Source organism: Spermophilus citellus (assembly GCF_964194105.1).
Source record: "Spermophilus citellus genome assembly, chromosome: 1".
Lineage (NCBI taxonomy): Eukaryota > Metazoa > Chordata > Mammalia > Rodentia > Sciuridae > Spermophilus > Spermophilus citellus.
In genome coordinates, this window is record NC_138182.1 from 169,779,536 (window position 1) to 169,804,101 (window position 24,566).

Below are 24,566 nucleotides of genomic sequence, written 5' to 3' on the forward strand. Positions count from 1 at the left end.
CATTTAAGACAAAAAGATAAATCATATAATGTTTCTGATCTATGGTCTCCCCCTATCATGTTGCCTATTGATTGTTTATGTTAATTCTGGCCTGGAGAAATGATGAATAATTAAAAATGTGCGTACTTAGTAACTTAAATGCTTAGTTTTTCTTGACGTTGTGTATGCTGGATTGTTGATAAGTAAGCCCATAAATTTTTTTGTATAAAGAATCAGAGATAAAATTTATAATGTTGACAGGAATTTTCAATAGATGAATTTTCTTCAGTTTGTTATTTGACTTTTTGAAAAACGGAGTTTTTCATAAACCTTTCAGGCTAGTGGAGAAATCAAGAATAAAGGAGTGGGCCTATTATTTCAGAGATGTAGAAACCTTTGTTTGGAAGAACATGAAAAATAAGCCACAAGATTAGAAATATTTTAGTGATGACAACCCAGTTTAGTGCTTGGTGTTTCCCTTTAATAGTCCTTTATTTACCTGCACTCTCAAAACTCAAGGATATGGTCTATGGGATTATCTACATAAATCCCCTAGTTCAAACACAATAAAATCATGTAATATCCTGGATCCTTGATAATGCAAATTTGGATGATAGAGGTTGATAATTGGTTTTCATCCTCAACCCAACCCACATTTTCAAGTGAAGGTGATCAAAGGAGGATAGTATTTATGGTGAGCTGTTAGACCCCTGATCCAAACAGATAGTTTGAGGAAAGGTAGTCATATTCTTGATACTAATCCTTCCTAACTCCTTGGACATGGGTGATAAGAAAGCTAACCAGGAGGTTTCTTCAATCACTATCACTGTGCAGGAAATGCCAATAGTCTCAGAACCTGTGCTTTTCTCCATTCTATAGTTAAAACAGAGCAGTCGGTTGCCACCAACTGGGGCAAAATTCAAACTGGGATTTATATTTGGAACACAAAGCCAGACCTATAAAATTCCAAACAACCTACCTCCTTAGGCTTATTTAGCTCATTTTGTTATTCTCCAAATATCATCACCATGAATGAATCTCTTGGATCCTACTTCCCCCATTATAACAGGTTCTGTTGTATTTTAATTTCTCCTAACTGAGGTTCTGCAATTACACTGTCACCAAGGAGGAAGAAATCAACTGAGCAAAGTTCAATTGTGTGACAAATTTAAAGTTATAGCTTTGCTGTCTTGGGCTCAGTTGTCTTTTCACTTCTAATAGCACTACATTTCACAATAGATGTACGAAGGATGTTAGCTATTATGTTATTATGTGAGAAACTGTTATTTTTGCTATAATCCCTTGTGCCACATTGAAGCTTCAAAGAAAATCAACTTTCTAACAGTAGCAATAACTCTTCAAAAGAAAAGTTTACTAAAGTGTTTATGAAAACCATACCAGAATAATAGAAATATATTGTGAGTATAAATACCAACATCTAAAACTCAGTGTAATTATTGTGACAACTATAAGGCACAAGAAGAGTATATTTCAATTGAAGTGATTTACATATGCCTTGCAATGTAGCTTCTTACTATTATTACAAATTGACACATTTTTTATTCATTATAAACACATATAGCCAATTTAAATAGATAATTGTTGACTTAACATCATGCATAATTGTAATATTTTGTGCTTAACTCTTCTACATTAAACTCTTTGGGGATTTCGTTTCATTTCATTCAACCTACATTTATTATGAAATTACTACCTGTATGAGCAGAAAGTAAGTTCTTATTTATTTATTTGTTTATTTATTGAAGCCACCTTCAAGAAGAAAAATACAACCAAATGGTTTTTGTTAAAATATTTGAAGTCACTGCCTAAAATAACTTAATATTTTTATTCCTTGGGGATATAAAATGATAAATGTCTGCATTTATCTTTGAAGTAGCCAAATTATTATTTTTTTTAAACTAAAGCACCTAGGTTGATCAAATGGAGGTTGAACGCCATACAATCTGGCATAAATGGAAATATTCCCATGCCATCACAAAATCGAACTTAAGCATTATCATTTACTGTGTGCTTAGTATAGTTGTTATGGTTTGGATATAAGATGACCTCCAAAAGCTCATGTGTGAGACAATGCAAGATGTTTCTGAGGAGAAATGTTGTATTGTGAGAGTCTTAACCCAATTAGTGAATTAATCACTGATGGGATTAATTGAGTGGTAACTAGAGCCAGGTGGGTTGTGGCTGGAAAAAGTGGCTAATTGGGGTTGTGGCTATGAGGTATAGATTTTTTATCCGGAGCTGGAGTGTCTATCTCTGCTTCTTGACTACCATGATGTGAGCTGCTTCCCTCTGCCACACGCTCCACCATGATGTTCTGCCTCACTTTGAGCCCCAAAGAATGGAGCTGGCCTTCTCTGGACTAAGACCTCTGAAACTGTGAGCCCTCAAATAAACTCTTCCTCCCCTACAGTTGTGCTGGTCAGATCCTTTAGTCACAGCAGTGAAAATGGTGACTAAAACAATAGTTAAGTTTCTATTTTGATCAAAGGTCATATACGTAAATTAGAAATGGTCTATATAGGGGCTGGGGGTATAGTTCAGTGATAGAATGCTTGTCTAGCATCTGTGAGGCATTGGGTTCAATTCTCAGCACCACATACAACTAAGTAAATAAGTAAAGGTATTATTTCCATTTACAACTAAAAAATATTTAAAAAAAGAAATTGTCTATATATTTTGGTGTTTGAGAGAGAAAAAATAATTTGCACCTCTCTTGCCAGTTCTGGATTCAAATTGATTAAGTATAAACTTTAGAGTAAAATGATACCAACATTTCTGATAAAAGGCAGCTTAAGGAATGCATGACCTCTTATGCAGTGGTGTGCTCCCATGAGTGGATAGAACTGACTGTTCATCTGTTTTCCCAACTCTGAGTTAACTAACATCTTTTTGTTTCTACCTTCAAAACAGTCTGGTGGGGAGTGATTGCCCCATGGAATGAAAAATGACACAACTGGGATTTTTTTTTTTCCTCCTGGAAAGCTGGTTGTTTGAACCCTTAACAAAATACCACTCTCTGAAAGTGTGGCTGAATTTCAGAGTGACCTGCTCAGTCCTACAAAGTGAAGGCTGGAAGATGCTTTCCCTGTGCTGAAGCTAAACAAGTACATTTCCTGTAGGTGGCTTTCTCCTGAGAGGAAGGAAAAAGAGAGACCTTTATTTATAGTTCTTTCCAAAACTCTCCATTCATTTTACCTTCTCATAAGTAGAAGAAATGGGGATATGAAAAAAAGTGACTCCACTTGGAAGGAAGTTTTAGGAGTGTTAATGCATTTTCCCTCACCCATCATTCCAACCTTCTGCTTTTTGTTCTTTTGTTCATGGAATATAAGCATTAAAAGTTAACTTTATTAAGGGTTTGACTGACCCCCACATGAAGAGGCAACTAGAATACCAATAGAACTGGCTTTTCTTACCTTCATGAATCTAATATAAAACAGTACTATCCTAGTACTGTTTTGGGGGTATCTTCTGGGAACACTGATGATTTGTTTATTCATTGTTCTCAGAAAGCTCTACGTACTTATCCTATATATGAAAATGAAATATTCATAGATTTAAATGCCATTTATCTCTCTACAGATTCAACTCCAGATTTTTTTGCATATTTTTTCCACATAATCATATATAATTTCACAATGAATGACTTTCTTCACATTGTGCTGAGAAGCCCATTGGTATATAATTCTCCATGGTGATATGTCTGTCTTCCCAATATATTAACTTCAGACACACTAAGGTTTATAGAATGTGGATATTTCTGCAGTTTTTACAAGAGTTTGCCATGTGTGATTGAAGACAAAGTCTAGTTGTTCATGGAACCAACATCTGATGAGGTCAGACAGCTCTAGGAAAGAAAGAAATACCTGTGTCCACAATTCCACTATGCCCAGAAAGCACTGAAATTTTTCAAAGCAGTATAATAATTAATTCAATTCTAAAGCTCTCTGTATTCAATTCTGAAAGTTTGTTATTTCTCTTTCTCATCCCATGTTATTTACATTGCATTGTCTACAGGAAGTTTGGGAATATGATATTCCACTAATACATATGCATATATAACTCTGACTCAAAGCACTATAAAGCACTCCAATAACAAAATGGTAACAGTAAATCTGCTCCCATTGTCTAATTATTTGAAGGTAAAATGATTATTTGAAAGCTAATCTTTTGGTTGAAATCCATAAACAGTCTGAAATCACAATTATTTGCCCTTGTTCTTCTAAAAGTCAAAGTAATCATAAGTCCTTGCCATTTGTTATTCTGCTATATCTTATCAGAATTAGGATCCTTTGGGAAGTTCAACCTGGGTTTGCTTTCTCTTTCCCTTTTTCTCTGGAAAGTAGGAAGTTTGTTTAAGGTCTTAGCAGTTATATGGTTTAATGAAAAATCTTTCATGAGCTATATTTTTAAAAGAACTAAAGAATTAATTGGATTTGTACAAGTAGCCTAAGCACTGGCCCCACAAAGTAAAAATTCAAAGGTGAGCTAATTTAATTACAGTTCTTAGTACTAGAGTTTTTTGAACACCATTATTATTTTGGTTCTATATCTTTGTTGGCTACATTTCGTTGTCAATTAGATTATTTTTTAAATATTTATTTTTTAGTTGTAGTTGGACACAATATATTTATTTTTTAAATTTATTTTTATGTGGTGCTGAGGATCAAACCCAGGGCCTCGCATGTGATAGGCGAGCGCTCTACCGCTGAGCCACAACCCCATTCCTCAATTAGATTATTTTTTCAAAAAATGTTCAGTAGATATTATAGCCTGTGCATTCTTAAATCATTGAGGGTTTCTCTCAGCTGTACCTATACTTGAGGGAGAATTTGACAATATTAAAATGCCGTGAAAACCTAATTCTTTTAATACAGCTTTTCTTTTGGCCTTCTGGATTGGTGAATTTGGGTGTGTGTTGAAAATCTTAGGTAAGAAACTGTTTTGTCTGTTGTATTTATACTTGAACAGCAACTTGAACTGGGTTGACATTCTTGAGTCAAAAAGAGACAGTGATATCTGAGGAAAGGATGGTTTAACTTGCAAAAGTTTTAGAACAGACCGTTAAGCAAGATTACTTGATGTCTGAGGAGATGAAAGGTATCAGAGCTGATGCACTTTTGTATCATGGCTACCAAGCTCCTCACTAGAAAAGCAGAGATAACACCCATGACTCCCATCCAAGAATCTCTGGATGTGAGCTTCCACCCACCTTCTTCAGCAAGGTTCCTCTTTCTCCTGGCTCAGATGGCTTCCTCAGATTGAGAGTGGAGCTTAGGGCACAGAGGAGTGTTTTATTGCCAAATTCATCCTGTACTTATGAAGCCAGTTTAATGAAAGTATAAATGTACTCATGGCTTTAGGCAAAATACGTATTTTTATGATGAACTCAACTTTCTATCTTCTGGTCCCCAAATATATTTATTATTAAAGTTATTTTTAAATTTGAAATAGTTCATGAACAGTTTTGTTTTATCACATTTTAAATAATGTGATATCGTGGCAACATATTTTGCAACTCTAAATTTCTTTTTATTGACAGATATTATAGGGGAAGTATGCCCTTTCTATTTTTTTTCTTAATAGAGAATCTGTATTTTAATAACTTTACATATTATACAATTACAATACTCAGAACTTCTGCATTGTAAAGCAAGCTCTTACATTTTTCAGGCTTTGTTTTTTTCTAACAAAAAACAAAGTTTTTTAGTTTTAGTTATAAACATTTTTTAAACATATAGAAAAGTACAGAAATATACTAGGCATACAATACCAGTGGTCCAGATTTAATCTATGTTCTTGTTTTTCAATTTTGTCTAGAAATTTTCTTTTCTTTTTCCTATTTAAACGACATAGAAAAAGCTAAGCCCCTTAGTCTCTGGATCTGAACCTGATGACATTTAGTGTTCATGGCACACACAAAGCAAAAGTGGGAGTTGAAATCCTTTCTGTGTCTGTTACGATGCCATACTGTCAAGAATGCTGTCAAGTCATTTGCTTTTTGGTTTTTTTTTGTGTGTGTGTGCTTGTTTCTAAAGGAATGTTTGAGAGATCTTGCAGCCTGTGTATCTCAGAGCCTTGAGAGTTTCTGTCAGTTGTCTCTATACTTGAAGGATAACTTGGCAATTTTAAATTAGTCTGAAATAATATATTTTCTTCAGAACATGTGGATTTGGACATTGAATATTTATCTAATCCTTTCATCATAGCATTTTCTTTCATCTTCAGGGTGGGTAAATTTGGAGCTTGATATCTTTCTTGGGTCCTTGCGGCTGGAGCCTGTTATGTCTGTTGTCTTTGTACTTCACAGTTGCTCAGCTGGGCATGACATCCTTGGGTCACATTTTCTTTCCCTCACAACTTTGTATCCACTGCTGTTCTGTCTCTGTCATTGATGTTGTTCTGGGAAAGTCTGCAAGCAGCCTGGCTTTTCTCGCTTTCACCTAACTTGCTCCTTCTGCTTGGATGCCTATCTTCCAGTACAGATATCTTTTAGTGGCAATTGCTCACGAACAGATAATACTGGAGCACATTCTGTAGTTTAAATAAGACCAATGTAGTAGTTTCCTCTTTTTAGAGAAATTCTCCTCTTGAATACACATTTTTTTTCCATAACATGGGGTCTGTTTACTATGTAAAGGAGTATTCCCTATGATGTATCTCAACTTTGTATTTCATCTATGCCTGTTATTTGCTCTCCAATTGCAGCAGTCATTAGTGCTTTAAACCTAAGCAAGAGAGACCTTTGCCTTGGATACTGTGATTTAGAGTGTTCCACAGTGCCTCCTCCAGCCACTATATGGGGCAAAGTGGCTATGCCCACCCAGGTGTGTATTTCCCATCTAAATCATACTTTAGTAACCAAGAACCTGGATTTCCCAACCCTTAGCTACAAACACATTTGAAGGACTTATAGCAGCTTCTTATCATACATTTAATTTGTTAGAGCAAATTAAACCACTGATATTACTATCTTTAGACCCAAGGAGTGGCCAAATGTTGATTGTTTGTAGGAGCTGTATACAGAGCTTGGAAGATCAGGCTAGGGTATCTGCATATGGACATTTGAGGTACCTTTCCCCTTGATGGTTAATGCCAAGATGGGAAAAAAAGGGTGATGAGCTAGGACATAGAGGCCGGGAGTTAATTCTTGTTCACTGCTGCACTCTGACATGAAATGCTGAGTTATCCCATATTCTGTATTAAAAACTTGCTTTGCAGGTCTTTTTATCAACATTTATTTTTAAATAATTTAAAAATAGTTTACTAGCTGGAAATGACCTTTATTTAATATTTAGATGTATAGCATTCTACTCTTACACCAGACTCTTAAAATGCTAAGGGCATTCCTTTCGGAATCTTTGGATTTTTCCCTTCCTTAGTCACTGTGGTTATGTCTCCATCTTCCTTTATGTCAATATTTCAGTTTCAGGTCATGTCTATCCTCTATGTTACTGGCTGCATTTTATTTATTAGTTTGGAAATAGTGGTATTTTAGAACTCAGTCTGTTGGCTCTCCAATTCTTCTATTTTATTTTGTTATTTTATACGTTATTAAAGGAGCACTATGTCTTCCTGTGTTTCTTTTCTCCCCTTACTAGCCACCATATCAATTATTTTCCTCCTATTATTTTTTAACTTAAACAGCTCTCCTAAGAAGTAGTGAGAGTGACTTTTCCTTAATTTGTTTATATCACACTTAAGATTCAGTAGTCTCCCTGGGAAAGCCCCAGTGTGAAAGGGCTTATTTCATGTCCTAGTCACAGTCCAGAAGCTTGGGAGCCTGAGGGTGATGGGACAGGTGGGGGCAAAGCGGAACCCTCTGTAGAACAGGTGTATGTTGCTCCCGGTTCTTGGTGCTCATCACTCAGGTTTAGCATGGGTGGTGGGAAGTCTTGCTCTTTGCTGTATTATCCTGACTGTGCAGGGTGGCCCCAGCACTTCTGTCCGCTATTGCTCACTTCTCTTCTTTCACCAGCCTCTCTTCTGCTGTCTAGCAGCCCCCACACACGTCTTTGCATTATTTTTTTTTCTTTTTCATCTTTGGCATGCTTTTGTGAAAATGTAGAGCTTCTGTTACTTCACTGATACCATTCTGAGGCATTAAAGTGAGTTCTAGGACCTGTACTGAGCTGAGATGAAACCCTCTTATTTTTTCTGTAGCTAATCTTATTTCAAAGTTAGGATATTGGATTGTGCCTCTTTAGCTTTTACATTTTTTTTTTTTGATGTTAAATGCTTATGCTGTTTATTTCAAGCATCACTGAGGAAGGAAATTCTACTTTATTTCATCAACCATTTCCTAAAGTTTTCACTATGGCCTCACTTTTTACGAGTCTACTAATGCATTTGTGCTGTTGAAAAGACTAAAAAAAAAAAAAAAATTGAACAGAATACTAATGTTTAAAAAAAAATAAAAATAAAAGTAACTCCTTCTTCACTTTCCTTCAATGCACATTTCCTATTATGATTGCTGGCTCTTCTTGCCCAGAATGCTATCTTAAATAGTTTTGCTCTTTTTTTTTAAAGAGAGAATGAGAGAGAAGAGAGAGAGAGAGAGAGAGAGAGAGAGAGAGAGAGAGAGAGAGAGAGAGATTTTTTTTTAATATTTATTTTTTAGTTTTCAGCAGACACAACATCTTTGTTTGTATGTGGTGCTGAGGATCGAACCCGGGCCTCACGCATGGCAGGCAAGAGCGCCACCGGTTGAGCCACATCCCCAGCCCTAAATAGTTTTGCTCTTTAGTTAGTTCAGCAACCCACTTGAAGTTAGGAAAATGAGTTAGGAAAAGAAAAGCATTTTTATAAAAATCAGACATTGTGACTTTTCAGCATTCAAACTTTACTCTTTTGCTCCTGCCTCTTTGATATGCACCTTCCCATCTCTGTATAGTGCATCGGTTTATATGTTGTTGGAAGCTGGATTATTACTCTGTTGCTTTTCACATAATAATCTAATGTATCCCTTAGCATACTAACACCATTTGCTAAGCCATTCTTTAAAACAACTTGTAGTAGAAAGGCCTTCTTCAAGCTCATACCTGTAGTTCCAGTGGCTCAAGAGCCTGAGATAGGAGGATAACAAGTTTAATGCCAGCCTCAGCAACTTAGCCAGAACCTAAGCAACTTATAGAGACCCTGTCTCAAAATAAAACATGAAAAAGAGTTGGGGCCAAGCTTGGCACCTCATGCCTATAATCCCAGCAGCTTGGGAGGCTGAGACAGGAGGATAGATAATTCAAAGCCAGCCTCAGCGAAAGCAAGATGCTAAGCACCTCAGTGATACCCTGGCTCTAAATAAAACATAAAATAGGACTGGGAATATGACTCAGTGGTCAAGTGCCTCCTGAGCTCACCCTCGCACCCCAAGGAAAAAGAACTGGGAATGTGGTTCAGTGGTTAAGCATTCCTGAGTTCAATTCTCGGTACCCACCCCGCTGCAAAGAAAACAAAAAAGAAAGTCCCTCAGCAGTATGGTTTGATACCTCATGCATCATGACTTATTTTGAAGTGCACTGAATGATAAATTTTATTTACTAATAATACACTTTAATGTTATGGAACTAATCTGCTTTTAAATAATAAAAGTAATTATTTAAATTTTTATTGAATACTATAATTAATTTAAAATGAATTATATTCAGTTGTGTATTGATTAAAATAGTAAATGTATGAAGAACTGGACAATTCCTTATCCAACATACTCAAGCCATGGACCTGAGAAAAATGTCCATTTGAGCTCATCTTCCTACATGTGATGTGCCAATTAAAGGTTGAGATAAAAGGTTTAACACTCTGGCAAATTATATACCTTATGTTAACTTATTGCTTAGAAAAGACTAATGCAGCTGTTTTAATTTTGAGAAAGATTTGTCCAGCTATTGTTTTCAAATGTGCAAAATGAGAATAATAAAGCTGTGGGGACTTCATGTCATAACTGAGTCTATTAAACCAGAGGCCTGAGAAAGGAGTTGCAGGAACTGACTCCTGTACAGACTTATCTAAACTTGCACAATAATCACTTTTAGTTGTAAAAAAGGTATAATTTTAACACACAAATCTGTCTTTCTAGCTTCTCTTGCTATCTTAAAGGTCAGAAGAAGTATATTTCATGTTTTTGTTACCCAGTGGTACCCACCACCCTTTACCCCATCCCTCTTCATGGCTACATGTTCATCTGCCTCCCCCTTTCAGATTTGTTAACCTGTGGAATATTTATTACTTTATTAGAATTCTTAATTATGCAAATATTTAGCATTAACCTACTGAAAAAAAATCTTGTTTGGATGAATTCATATTAGAAATTACTCAGAATGTTTTTTTCATATCCTCTAATTCTTGGTTTCCAAATTGGAAATCCATGTGTCCTAAAATCCACATGCTGAATACTCAAAATATGAAATTTTGAAATTTCAAAACATTTACCCATACTTATAATTTTCTATAATGTGGCATATTTTTAAAAATCCCTCTCTTAATATTATTGTAAATGCCACAATTATTCCTTTTCTTTCAAATCAGACCCCAGTAAAAGAGAAAGTCTTGTATTGAAAGAAGAAACATTATGTTAGGTTTTCATAGTAATCAGCATAAGTATGCTAATTATGTTTTTAAAACTAACAATTCATAGAAAATTTGGTAAAATACAATAGAACTATATAGTATAATTATAAAAATAAATCATGGTTTTTAAATGTCTACCAAAAGTTTAACTCTAAAATTAAAAAGGTTTAGGTGTCCTTATTTATACAAAATATGCAATTATTCCATTGAGATTATAAGCCAAGTATGTAATATATTGAATGCCTTGCAAATTGTGAAAGCAGTATTCTGTATCTTAATATGCAGAAATAAGTGAATAATGCAGATTCACAAATAGATATTTTATAGTTTTTATATGTTCATTACCTTAACATTTTAAAAGGGTTGGAAATGTACTCTATATTTTGCTTCTCCCAATTCCATGCATAGAACATGTATGTTTATAGTATCTCACAATACAATTTGTTAAAACTGAAGTACAGGAATAGATTTTGCTGTAAATACTCTGTTTGCAGAAAGAAACAAATGCATGTTTAAGTCTTTCATGGATTTAGTAACAGAATAAAAGCTCTGAAAGATCAATTTTGAAAATCTTCTAGCAGATTTAAATGGTTGTTGGCTTTGTAGTGAGGACTTTCATCATTTTTCAAATTATGTCGAATTTATTTTTATAAAATATCTCTGGAGCCCCATGACAGTAAAGACAGATGCTTGGAAACTCTATTCTAAAAGAATTTTGAATTTTAAATTCCCTCTTTCTCTTTTATCTCATATATTCTGGTTCACTAAATCAGATATGAATTGTATTTTTAAATGTAACTCCCCTTACACCATTAAGAATGCTAGAATTCAAGCACAGAAGGGAATATCAGTACTCGCATAACTTTATTAAACTAAGGATAATGTCCTCGTGTGCATTCATGCTAAGACACTACCATAATAAATGAATAAAAGTATATTTTAAAGTTGAGAAAGATATTCTAAAGTTGGGCTATAGAGATTTTCAAATGCTCTCACTAATGCAAAAATAATATAATACAACCTCCTTATTTGCATCAGTTTCCATAATTTTCCCTAGGTTTTATTATGACAAGAATAATCTTTTTAAATAATTTACTTCAGGGAAATGCCTTTTCACTTCCTCAAGGCTCTGCAGAATTCTAGATGCTTACATCACTTTTTTGTTTAAGCCTTTTTGGCTGCCTATGACCTTCAGGTCAAGGACAAACTCATTAGGATAGTGATAGGACAGGCAATTTGCATTTCCCCACACATCTCTTTTACTGTCTGTCTTTTTTGTAATTTGTTTTAATTAGTTATATGTGACAGTAGAATGCATTTATGCACTTTGATATGTCATAAATAGATGGGATATAATTTCTCATTTTTCTGAGTATACATGTTGCAGAATCATATTGGTCATGTAGTCACATATATACATAAAGTAATAATGTCAGTCTTTTTTAAAAGATTGTTTTAACTAGTTATACATTACAGTATAATGCATTCTGACACATTGTACATAAATGGAGCACAACTTCTCATTCCTCTGGCTGCACCTGGTGCAGAGTATCACCGGTAGTTTAATTATCCATATATATATATAGGATATTAATGTCCTCATTCCACCATCCTTCCCATCCCCTTACCACCCCCCCTCCCATAAATCCCCTCTGTACAATCCAAAGTTTCTTCATTCTTTCCATCCCCCTCCACCCTCATTATGGATCAGCATCCTCTTATCAGAGAAAACATTCAGCATTTAGTTTTTTGTGTTTGGCTTATTTCACTTAGCATGATATTCTTCAGCTCCATCCATTTACCTGCAAATGCCATAATTTCATTCTTCTTTGAGGCTGAGTAATATTCCATTGTGTATATTTACCACATTTTATTTAACCATTCATCTGTTGAAGGGCATCTAAGTTGGTTCAATAGTTTAGCTGTTGTGAAGTGAGCTGCTATATGCATTGATGTGGCTGTGTCACTGTAATATACTGATTTTAAGTCCTTTGTGTATAAACCGAGGAGTGGGATGACTGAGTCAAATTGTGGTTCCATTTTAAGTTATCTGAGGAATTTCCATACTGCTTTACATAGTGGTTGTAGTCCCACCAGCAATGTCTGAGTGTACCTTTTCCCCCACATCTTTGGCAACACTTATTATTGCATGTATTCTTGATAATTGCCATTCTGACTGGTGTGAAATGAAATCTTAGAGTACTTTTGATTTGCATTTCTCTAATTACTAGAGATGATGAACATTTTTTCATATGTTTGTTAATTTATTGCATTTCTTCTTCTATAAAGTGTCTATTAATTTCCTTAGCCCATTTATTGTTTGGATTATTTGTTTTGTTTGTGTTAAGTTTTTTGAGTTCTTTATATATCCTGGAGATTAGTGCTATATCTGAGGTGCATGTGGTAAAGACTTTCTCCCATTCTATAGGCTCTCTCTTCATGTTATTTATTGTTTCCTTGCAGACACTAATGAAAGAAATTAAGAAGACCTTAGGAGATAAAAAGATCTCCCATGCTCTTGGATAGGCAGAATCAATATCATCAAAATGGCCATACTACCACAAGTGCTATACAGATTTAACACAATTCCTATTAAAGTCCCAGTGATATTTTTCATAGAAATAGAAAAAGCAATCATGAAATTCATTTGGAAAAATAAGAGACCCAGAATAGCCAAATCATTCCTTAGCAAGAAGAGTGAAGCAGGAGCCCTCACAATAACCAGACTTTAAACTATACTACAGAGGTATAGTAACAAAAATGGCATGGTATTGGCACCAAAATAGACATGTAGACCAATGGTACAGAATAGAAGACACCAAGACAAACCCACATAAATACAGTTATCTTGTAGTAGACAAAGGCACCAATAACATACATTGGAGAAAAGATAGCCTCTTCAACAAATGGTGCTGGGAAAACCGGAAATCCCTATGTTGCAAATTAAACCTCTATGTCTCATTCTTTCTTTCTTTATCCATGTTGTATTCTTTTCCAAGGTTGTACTTTATTAACTAAACCTCCCCCAAATGTGCACATGTACATACAAACCACACCCACTATACTCTACCACACTGGATGAGCTTCTACTCCTAGAACTCTCATTTTATTTTATTTTTAAAATTTCTTTTAGTTTGCATTTTATTGTGTCTGGATTGCTCTTCCATCTTTTTAAAAATGATCCTTCAAATTCTAAATATCACTGACCTTTTGTCTTTCTTTCCTTTCTTTTTTAAATTAATAAAGCTGGGAAGTAATGCTACTAAAGACCCAGGTTTTTCATCACACAACAAGTAAGAGTCCAAATTATAGTTGCATCCAACTGTCCGACCTTCCAGTCTTGAAGTGTTATTAAAATCAATATCTCTAGTCACATTACTTTGAATTTATGATGACAACTATTATTTCTACAGTAATTATGAGCTTGAGATATCAAGAAGAGGATAAACAGGTTTTTGATTTTTATGACAAGTAATTTAATATTCTACATAGATTCTAATATAAGTCAAGTACATAATAGGGTAATTTACTCAATTTCTTCTTTCTTTACATTACATACTAAACATTTAGCTTACTATCTAAGGTGTAAAAAGTGAATACATGTCAAAATAAATATAAATATAAATATTTCTTTAGATATTTATAGATAAACATTGTAGTAATCTTGCAAGTTTGATATATAATTACAACATCTTTCCCCCAAAAGTGCTGTTTCTAGAAGAGATATACATTTTAAAGGTATGTGTGTGTATGAAAAAAATAGATTAGAAGTGTTATATATATATATATATATATATATAGTTTATTTAAGTCCAACTTCATTACTTCAAAAGGTTATTGGCATGTACAGAACTGTGTAATGGATCTCTTGTAGAAAATACTTTATTGCATTTTTTCCTTCAATTCATGTATTTCCTCATTATGTATTCCTAATCCAGACAAAGACGCAACATTTCCCGACTGAGAGGTTCTGATCTTGCCAAGGAGACAAATGTTAAGAGGCTAATTAAACCTGGTCACAGAATGGTGCATGGTAGGAAACATGCACAGGAGCTCTAGGGCTGTGAAGGAGGACTGAGGGAGACAAGGAAGTTTGCCCAGATAGGAGTTAATTATTGAAGGACAGAATGTGTGTGTGTGTGTGTGTGTGTGTGTGTGTGTGTGTGTGTGAGAGAGAGAGAGAGAGAGAGAGAGAGAGAGAGAGAGAGAGAGAAAGGGAGAGAGAGAGCAGGAAACAGCGATGTATAACTAGGCTGATGTGTAGACTGACTTAAATAAGGACCCACAGGCTGGAGTTAATATCTAAGGAGTAGGAGAAATGGGAAGCACAGAGTGAGGATGAGCAGTACCGGAGTACCTGGTGAGGATAGCATGGCTTGGGTCCCCTGAGTTGCAGTATTGTTAAGTACCTGCTCTTCTTCTTAGGAGCAATGGGAAATACCTTAAAGGTTTTGTCAATAATATATATTACTGAAATATGTATATAAGAAATACATACTTTAAAAGAACGTTCTGACTGCATTGCAGAGAATAGGTTCAATAGAAGAAAGAATAGATTGGATAGAGAGGGATTTTGTTATTCCTACCATACTGGGGATGCTGACAGAATACTTTACAGAGCTATTTTAACATTGACTAGGAAAATAATAGATAACCTGGGATTTTTCTTTTTTTATTTACACTTTAAGAAATGCAAAAAGATATGAAGTGTGAGAACTATAAGATTAGGTTGTTTTACAGTTGTATTACTTTGAGTTGCAGCCTCCTCCTGCACATGATGAACATAAAGAAATCATTTTGAAGTGTATATTCACGAATTGCAAGTAGATGAGTCTTTGGATTTATTAGGCTGCTAAAGCAATTATAAAGGCTGATTCTTCTTCCACACTTTACAGGAAGCCTCAGTAGAGGCACGCTGCCTGATAAAATAACAAGAAATCTTATGAAAACAGAAATTAAAGTGTGTAATGGCTGAAATAGTATTACTATTTGTGGTAATATTTGTTATAGGGAGAATAACTGTAAAGAGCTCACTTACTAAAACAGACAGGTAATGTGGAACTTACATGAAATGTTCATAACTTGTAGCACATTTTAACTCTGTGGAACTAAGCTTCTATTTAAATCAACTTTCTTTTTTACTATTTCTTTTATATTTCCTTACACTGAAAGGAAACTTTTGGGCATGTGACAATTAGAAATTGTGTATGATAATTTAGAAGATTTCTTCAGGAATAACTCAAAAATGTTTAAGATTACATGAGAAAATGAATTAAATGAAACCAGGTACTTTGGGTTTTATATTATGGGTATTTAAAAAAAAAAAAAAAACCTTTAAACATCTTGGTTTTGCAAATTTAGAGCTAAATTTTTTAGATCATTTAGTGTTAAAAACAATATGAACTGCTGAAACTTGTACAGTTTTTCAAGGCTGTTAGGGTTTATTGATGTTTTTGGACAAAACATATCTAGAATTGCATTTTATATTTAGACCTGTGCTTTCTATATACTATCCATGCTAAGGCTAGAAAATAATTACACTTAAAACAAACTCATTAAAACATCTGCATCTATCTACTCTGTCAAAACACTAACTTCCTGCATTCTTCCCCAGGGGCAAAAATCTGAATCTTTGGGAGACTGATCTTTTAAAACTGCAACCAGTAATAAACTCCAGAAAATATCCTACCAAACACCCTTGCAAACTGATCCTTATCTATCTTTACAGCTTTGTCTCTTATTGATATGCCATCCCCTACTTTTTAACATATAAAATATTATAGTCAATAACTCTATACCACTATACATGCTATTGCTTCTGCTAAAAATGACTCTTACTCCAAATTTTATTTTATCATTCAAGACATTTCTCAGATGTCATCTAGTTTTTAAACTCTTTCTGAACAATGCTACCAGCTGACCTGCTTGGAAAGAAAAAAAATCACCTCTCTCCCTGCTCTCTTGTACTTGCATATATCGCTTAACACTGCATAAATCATGCCATATGGGATTATGAGTTTCATGAGGAAGACCCTTGTCTAGTTTACCTTTTCTTTGCTTTTTTTAAGGTGCCATAATTTTAGCTATTATCAGACTAATAATATATGCACATGCATTCTTATCTCCAAATCAAGTTCTTAAAGTCTGAAGGAAAGAAAAATACAGCTAATTTATCATCTCCATCTTGTATGTAGGCCTCTTCCAGGAGGAGAATTTTTTGTTGCTTTATTATAAACTCTGCCCCATATGCTGAAGCACTTTTTCAAAAAACCTCTAACATTGTCATTTTACTCAACTTTATGGAAAATAAAGCATTGGGGTTTTCATTTTTTGTTTTGTTTGACTTTTTGCTTAATATGGAGGACAAAGTCAATAACCACCATGTTTGAAGTAAAAGTTAAATAAACAATGTTTTTAAGCCCATAGAGAAGAAAAATTAAACTTATATGTCTAAACTTGAACCAGCATCTCAAAAGGGAATTCAAGATGCAACTGAATTATCTTACATAAAATTGACTGCAGTGGTTCTTTTCACCTTGACACCAAGGGATGACAACTTTTCAGTTTTAGAATCTTTTAAATGTAATCCATTATTAATTATCCCTGAAGTCTTATTTTTATTTTAGTTTAAAATAATTTCTTATTAGGACCAGGAGAGAGTTCTTATTTTATTTTCACACTTCTACTTCTTAGATCCTATGTATCCCTTATTTCTCAGATTTCATTTTTGCTATATAAGAACATGTACTTAAGGAACTTTTAACGAATTGATGCAAGAGAGGTAAAATGTCTTTGTTTTAAATATGTAAAAATATCACCTTGCTTTTGCAGTGCAGTATCAATTTAGCCAGGTGTAGAATTTGGGTTGAAAGTATTTTGAGTAAAATCTTTTGAAGATACGGGTAAAAGGCCTTTTATCATCCATTTTGCCTGAAGAAACTGTGGTTATCATTTCATTTCTATTTTTTTTTTCTGGGTGCTTTATGTCTGTTTGGTAAGTGCTTGGAATTTTATTCTTTTTCACTTATTCTGATAAACATTTAGCCATTTCCACCTGAAATTCCTTTTCTATATTTCTTTTCTCAACTGGAGATTTTAAAAATTATCTTTGATTATTGTTATCTCATATTTTCTCTCTTTTTCTATTTCTGGAACTCCTGAATCAGTTATTAAGCTACATGGTTTTTGTTGGTTTGTTGTTGGTAGTGGTGATGGTTTTTGTTGTTGTTGTTGGTGGTGGTGGTGTCTTTTTTTTTTTTTTTGCTTTTAATTTTTCTCTTGCATTTTTACTTTCTAAAATATTTTTACCTGGGGCTGGAGATGTGGCTCAGCGGTAGTGCGCTCGCCTAGCATGCGTGCGGCCCGGGTTCGATCCTCACCACCACATACAAAGATGTTGTGTCCGCCGATAACTAAAAAATAAAATATTAAAATTCTCTCTCTCTCTCTCTCTCTCTCTCTCTCTCTCTCTCTCTCCTTCTCCCTCTCTCTTAAAAAAATAAAAAAAAATAAAATAAAATATTTTTACCTTATGGGTGAGAATATTTCTTAAATTTTATTTTTATTTGAGCCTCCATAGTAATCTTTTCTCTTAATTTAACATTTTATATTCCATTTTTTAAAATTTTCTGCCTGCTTTTATAAATTTAACAGTGTGTACTTTTTTATACCTGTAAAATGTTCTTCAACCTCTCTAAATATGTTGATTAGATTTACTAAAGAGTTCTCTTTAGTTCACTAATAATGTCAGGCTTATCTTTCTTTTTTTTTTTTTAAAGAGAGAGTGAGAGAGGAGAGAGAGAGAGAGAGAGAGAGAGAGAGAGTTTTTAATATTTATTTATTTTTTTTTTTTAGTTCTCGGCGGACACAACATCTTTGTATGTGGTGCTGAGGATCGAACCCGGGCCGCACGCATGCCAGGCGAGCGTGCTACCGCTTGAGCCACATCCCCAGCCCCCAGGCTTATCTTTCAATATTGATCTGGTCACTCATTTGGCCTTTCTATTTTGTATTCTTGCTTACCCTCAGCACAGGATCCTCAGACATACTTCATGCTATATAGGTGTTTAAGAGTCACTCTTTATGTATGGGGCCAGGAAAGATGCTGATTGTAGGGTCTAAAAATATATCAGATGGGTGTGCAAGATGTTAGGGATCAGCAAGAAAATAAGCTGGCATCTCTGACCCATTCTCATCAAACTCATTGGAAAATCAATGAAGAATGTTTTTATTCTTATTTTCTGTAAGCCATATACAGAGCTGCCTTCTTATCCAAAGACATGTTCAGCTTTTGTGCAGCAAGTATCTCAGTTTTTCTTTAAGATATGAGTTATTTCTTGACATCAGTGTCACTGCACATGAAAATTTGGGACTGTTGGAAAGACTATTCTCTGGAGCAATGCCCAATACCCACTCTTAACTTTTGGGTTATATCTCCCTGGCCACATATCCCACTTTCAAACTTAGAATCCTTCTAGGACTTCATCAGTGTTTTTCACACCTTCTAAATTAATCTATCCACATATTTAGAAAAAATATCTGGTTAATTTATACCCTACTCTGTAAGAGTTTTCTGAGGTTATTACTATATGTTAGTTTTTTATACATATTTAAAGTGATGATTCAGGAGAAAGTAATTAAATATCTGTGATCCATCTCTATTAAGCTAGAAACTTTATTTTTTAAAATCTGCAATGTTTTACACAATTTTAGACTAAGAGTATTTATTGAATCCTATTGAATATCAAAATTAAACAAATTGTATTATAGTTTTAGCTTGATTTTAGAAAAATATATTTTTAACTATTTTTTAATCAATCTTACCTATGAATAATGATTGTTGTTTATTTATTTATTAATCTAGTTCAATTTCAGAAAGCAGGGTATAAATTCCTATTTATATGTATATTTTAAAAGAAAGCAACATATTGACTCATAAAAATGTACTTTATCCTCTGTCAAATCAAAAGTTGAAAAAAATATTTTCAGTAAAAATTTTAAGTAAGTACATATTCTTTAAATAGAATTCCCAATAAGGGTGATTAGATGTGTGTGTGTGTGTGTGTGTGTGTGTGTGTGTGTGTGTGTGTGTGTGAGAAAGAGTGTGTGTTTTGTTGCTGCTGTTTTAGTCTTTCAGAAGTTGCTCATTCCTTTGGAATATCCTTTCTGTATCCTTTTGTAGAATGATAGCTTTTTACCCAGCCTGCTGAAATCCAGATAAAAGTCTCTGTTTCTCAATCCCTTCCTTCTAAGTGATTTAATTTGGATTGGTGAGATGTGGGCAAAGGAATACATTGCTCTTGAGATACCTCATGAAAAAGGAGTAGGCTTTCCTTCCCCTTCTTTTTTTATCCTTCACTTTTTGAAATGCATACATGCATTTTATAAGCCAGTCCCCTCAAAACAAAGGTCTAATGATACGTGGATTCTAATATACAACAAGCAGGCATAGAGGTTTTGGGGGTGTGGAATAGAATTTCACTGGATTAGACAGAGGGGAAAGAAGGTAAGAGAGGGGAATGGGCATAAGAAAGACAGTGGAATCAATCTCGTATAACTTTTCTACATACACCAGAGTGATCTCAACATCATAAACATCCACAAGACTGAGATTCTAATTAGAACAAGATATACTCCATGTTTGTATAAATATGTAAAAACAGACTCTACTGACATGTATAACTAAATAGAACAACAACAGCAGCATCAACAACAACAAACACATGCATTTGGACATAAAAACAGAGATCATATCCTAAGTCTAGCATAGCGGAAAGTTAGAGCTTGAGTCTCTGACTATTTAGAATATTGCCTAATTTACCTTGGATTACTTCCATTATCTGCATAATACCCTCTTCCAAACATATAAAGGATATGGAGAATAACTAAGAGTCAGATAGATAATGCAAGTATTGTTACTGTTGTGGTTTGGATATTTAATATTCCATTCATGTGTTAGACAATGTAGGAATGTACAGAAGTGAAATGAGTAGATTATGAGAGCTATAACCTCATCAGTGGATTAATTCATTTGATAGATCAATAATTGGTATGGATTTCTGGATGGTAAATATAGGCAGGTAGGGTTTGTCTGGAGAAAGTAGATCACTTGGGTATGGCCTTGGGGATTTTATCTTTCTTATCCCTGGTCTTCCCTTCCCTCTTCCCCCTTCCCCCTCCCCCCTCCCCCCTCCCCCTCCCCCTCCTCCTCCTCCTCCTTCTTCTTCTTCTTCTTTCTTTCTCTCTCTCTCTCTCTCTCTCTCTCTCTCTCTCTCTCTCTCTCTCTCTCCCTCTCCTTCCTGCTTTCTGAGCTGAAGAGTTTTCCTCCATCACACCCTTCTGCTATAATGTTCTGCCTCACCTCAGACCCAGAGCAATGGAATTGGTCAATTGTGAACTGAACCTCTGAAACTGTGAGCTCAAAATAAACTTTTCTTCCTCTAAGTTGTTCTTATCAGGTATTTTGGTCATAATGATGAAAGCTAACTAACAAAATTATATAATTATGTTATTTGCTGTTTTATATTGCAAATAGAAACATGTTTATTTGGGCTAGGTAATAAAGAGAACTTAGGAAAAGTACAGAACTATCCCAGTCGCTGATTGGGCCCATCACTGATTAACAATGACATCAGGGAACTAGTGGTTCCTCTAGGCTCTAGTATTCCAAGGCAAGCCTAGTCATCCCTTTGGAAGTCAGTATTTGTATTAATCACCTGAGCAATTCTTCCATACCTGTGGTTGAGCCATCTCAACTGTTGGAAAGTGCAAGAGTTACTGTGCTTTTTAAAGTCCTTTTACATAAATAAATTCATTTCCATAAATAAATGTCAAAACAGAGTTAACCAAATTGAGGTATAATTCAAATGTTTTCATTTATTAAGTTTTTTTCTAACATGAGTGCAATTCAATATAATGTGACCATTCGCAAGATAATTATAGGACTTATCCATATATTTTAATTCACATGCCATATTTAACATCTACTATAATCTATCAACAGAACACAAATTTCTATGCTATATGATGAAGAACTATTTATTTTAATTGTGTCAGTAGATCATTGAGGTAGATACATATTTTTAAAATTTTGATTTAATGTCAAAAGTGAAAAGAAAATGTGTGAGTTATGAACATGAGCTCTGGATAAATTGGCTCAGCTGTCTTAATGATGGAATATCCTCACTATTAACTCCACTACTTTGAGTCTATTCTGTCAAACTGATATTCATTCCCCCATAGGGAAGAAACTGACAGGGTCTGTCAGTGCTACCCTGTATGTTGTACCTCCGTTGAACAAAATTCTGTCAGCCAGCATTTGAGGGCAGTAACTGAGCATGATCAAATAGTGTGTATGTGGTGGGGGGGGGGATTGTGCTTTTAAAATTATCTTACTCTTGGTAGGAATTCCTTTGACTCCCATCCATTTCTCTTTTTCATTTATTTACCATTGACACTACACCTATTTAAAATGGGGTTGTTTTCAAAGATCGATCTTAAAGATCTTAGAAAAATTAATGTAATTTATTGTAATGATTTCAGTTGAACTCAAATTCCTCCTTCTCCTCCATTAATCTTGTAATTCAAATTTTGTATGGGAGAATTGTTGATGAGGAGACCCTACAGAATGATTCACTCAAATTGAAAGAAGGTATTTTTTTGGGGGAGTGTTATTTCTAGGTAATGGAATTCTATACTGTGCATTTTTAATTATATAAGTAGGATTTTTAGAAAATTATCAACATGTTTAGAGTAATACAGACAAATATTTAAAGAAAAATATACATTGAAGCTCTCTTAATTGTTTAGGAGTTGGAATGAGACATATCTTATGCCAAGCTTTGTTGTAAGGTTATAAGAGTCAGGGAACACAAGGAAGAGGTAACGAAGTCTCACCAAGTTATTATCAGCCTTCCTTTCTCTCTTCCTAATTAGTTCCTATGTGTCTTTCTGTACAATTGGGGTTTGGTGGGGTTGAAGACTTTGTAAATCAGACCATAGTCTGGAAAGCTGGGGAGGAATGGAAATAAAGGCTGGAATTTACTTTTCTCTGTGTTTAGATTTATTCAATTCCTTCACTAAGCAAATTTCTATTGAATACTGAAGGTGGGCAATCACTATTTTCTCTGCATGAGATAATGGGTAGAAAGTCCCTACACAGTCTAAGGAAAATAGACATAAACAGACAATTCCAGTACATTAAGGCTTAGTGGAAGCATAGCAGAATGAGCTCCTGGTTTTTTTTTTATTTAGGTAAATCTATTTTCCTGAATTCTATTTTGATGACATCCCTACAGTGTATTTATTGTTTATTCTTTACAGTTTAAGAGGTATATAAGTCATCTGTACTGAATTTTTATTTCCTCAAATAAGTTATATTACATAATCACTTAATTTCTTCTAAATCTCCTCTCTTTTATAAAAATAGGTATATATATATATATATATATATATATATATATATATATATATATATATTTTTTTTTTTTTTTTACCAGGAACAGGGGAAAGGAAAGGTGAGGGAGGGATGGAAGCCAAAGGATACAAAGTAGTAGATATACAGGATGAAAAAGTAAAAAATCTAACATACAGCATGAGGACTATAGTTAACAATAGTATATGGCATTCATGACTTATTGCTAAATTAGTAGATTGTAGCTGTGCTGGCCACTGATAAGCAAAATGAGTGACATGTAAAAGGATGCATACATAGATTTGTTCCTCTGTAGGGACTATTATATTCCATGTATGCCTTGTAACATCATGTGCATAACTTAAATAAATATACACAATAAACTTTATTTCAAATTCAATTTTGCATTACAAAATTATATGTGTATATATATAATGGGAAATAAATTAATATAGCAAAAATAACTCTGACTTAAGAAATGTTAACATTTTATCATAATTACTTTATATCAAATTTTTGAAAATTAAATACTTTTGCTATGTTCTTGATGGCTCCCAACACCCATTCCTTTTCCTCCTTGTGTATTATTTATTTCCATATTCTATAAACTAAACTACCTGTGTTTCCATATAAACAGTATATGAATACTGAACATATGTTTTTATAGCTTTTAAAACTATTCAGTATCAGGCTTTTGAGATATACCCCTGGTGATACACAACAGCTCACTTTATTGATTTTAACTATTTGAATGCTTTCTCATTTTCATTCAGTTTATGTTTCCTCTAGTACTAGTGAGATCAAATATATCCTATGTCCTTTGGAAATACGGTGCTCATTTTATGTGAGTTAGTTGTTCATAACTTTTTCCCAATTTCTTGTGTGTATCTATGTATTCTTATATGAACGTGAACTTTCAGTTTTGTTTCATTCCCTTACTCACCTAAATTGGTGTTGACACTATATTTTTCTTTATTGGTTGTTCACAACATTACAAAGCTCTTGACAAATCATATTTCATACATTAGAATCAAGTGGGTTATGAACTCCCATTTTTACCCCAAATACAGATTGCAGAATCACATCGGTTACACATCACATTTTTACATACTGCCATATTAGTGACTGTTGTATTCTGCTACCTTTCCTATCCTCTACTATCCCCCCTCCCCTCCCATCTTCTCTCTCTACCCCATCTACTGTAATTCATTTCCCTCCATGTTTGTTATCCCATTCTCCTCATAACCTCTTATATGTAATTTTGTATAACAATGAGGGTCTCCCTCCATTTCCATGTGATTTCCCTTTTTTTCTCCCTTTCCCTCCCACCTCATGTCTCTGTTTAATGTTAATCTTTTCTTCCTGCTCTTCCTCCCTGTTCTGTTCTTAGTTGCTCTCATTATATCAACGAAGACATTTAGTATTTGTTTTTTAGGGATTGGCTAGCTTCACTAAGCATAATCTGCTCTAGTGCCATCCATTTCCCTGCAAATTCTGTGATTTTGTCATTTTTTAGTGCTGCATAATACTCCATGGTGTATAAATGCCACATTTCTTTTATCCATTCATCTATTGAAGGGCATCTGGGTTG

At 34.2% G+C, this 24,566-nt stretch overlaps 1 protein-coding gene across 8 annotated transcripts in view; it reads left to right on the forward strand.

Moving 5' to 3' along the window:
* Positions 1 to 24,566, forward strand: part of PRR16 (proline rich 16) — a 292,260-nt gene that overhangs the window by 145,120 nt on the left and 122,574 nt on the right. The gene's annotated exons all lie outside the window — the stretch shown is intronic.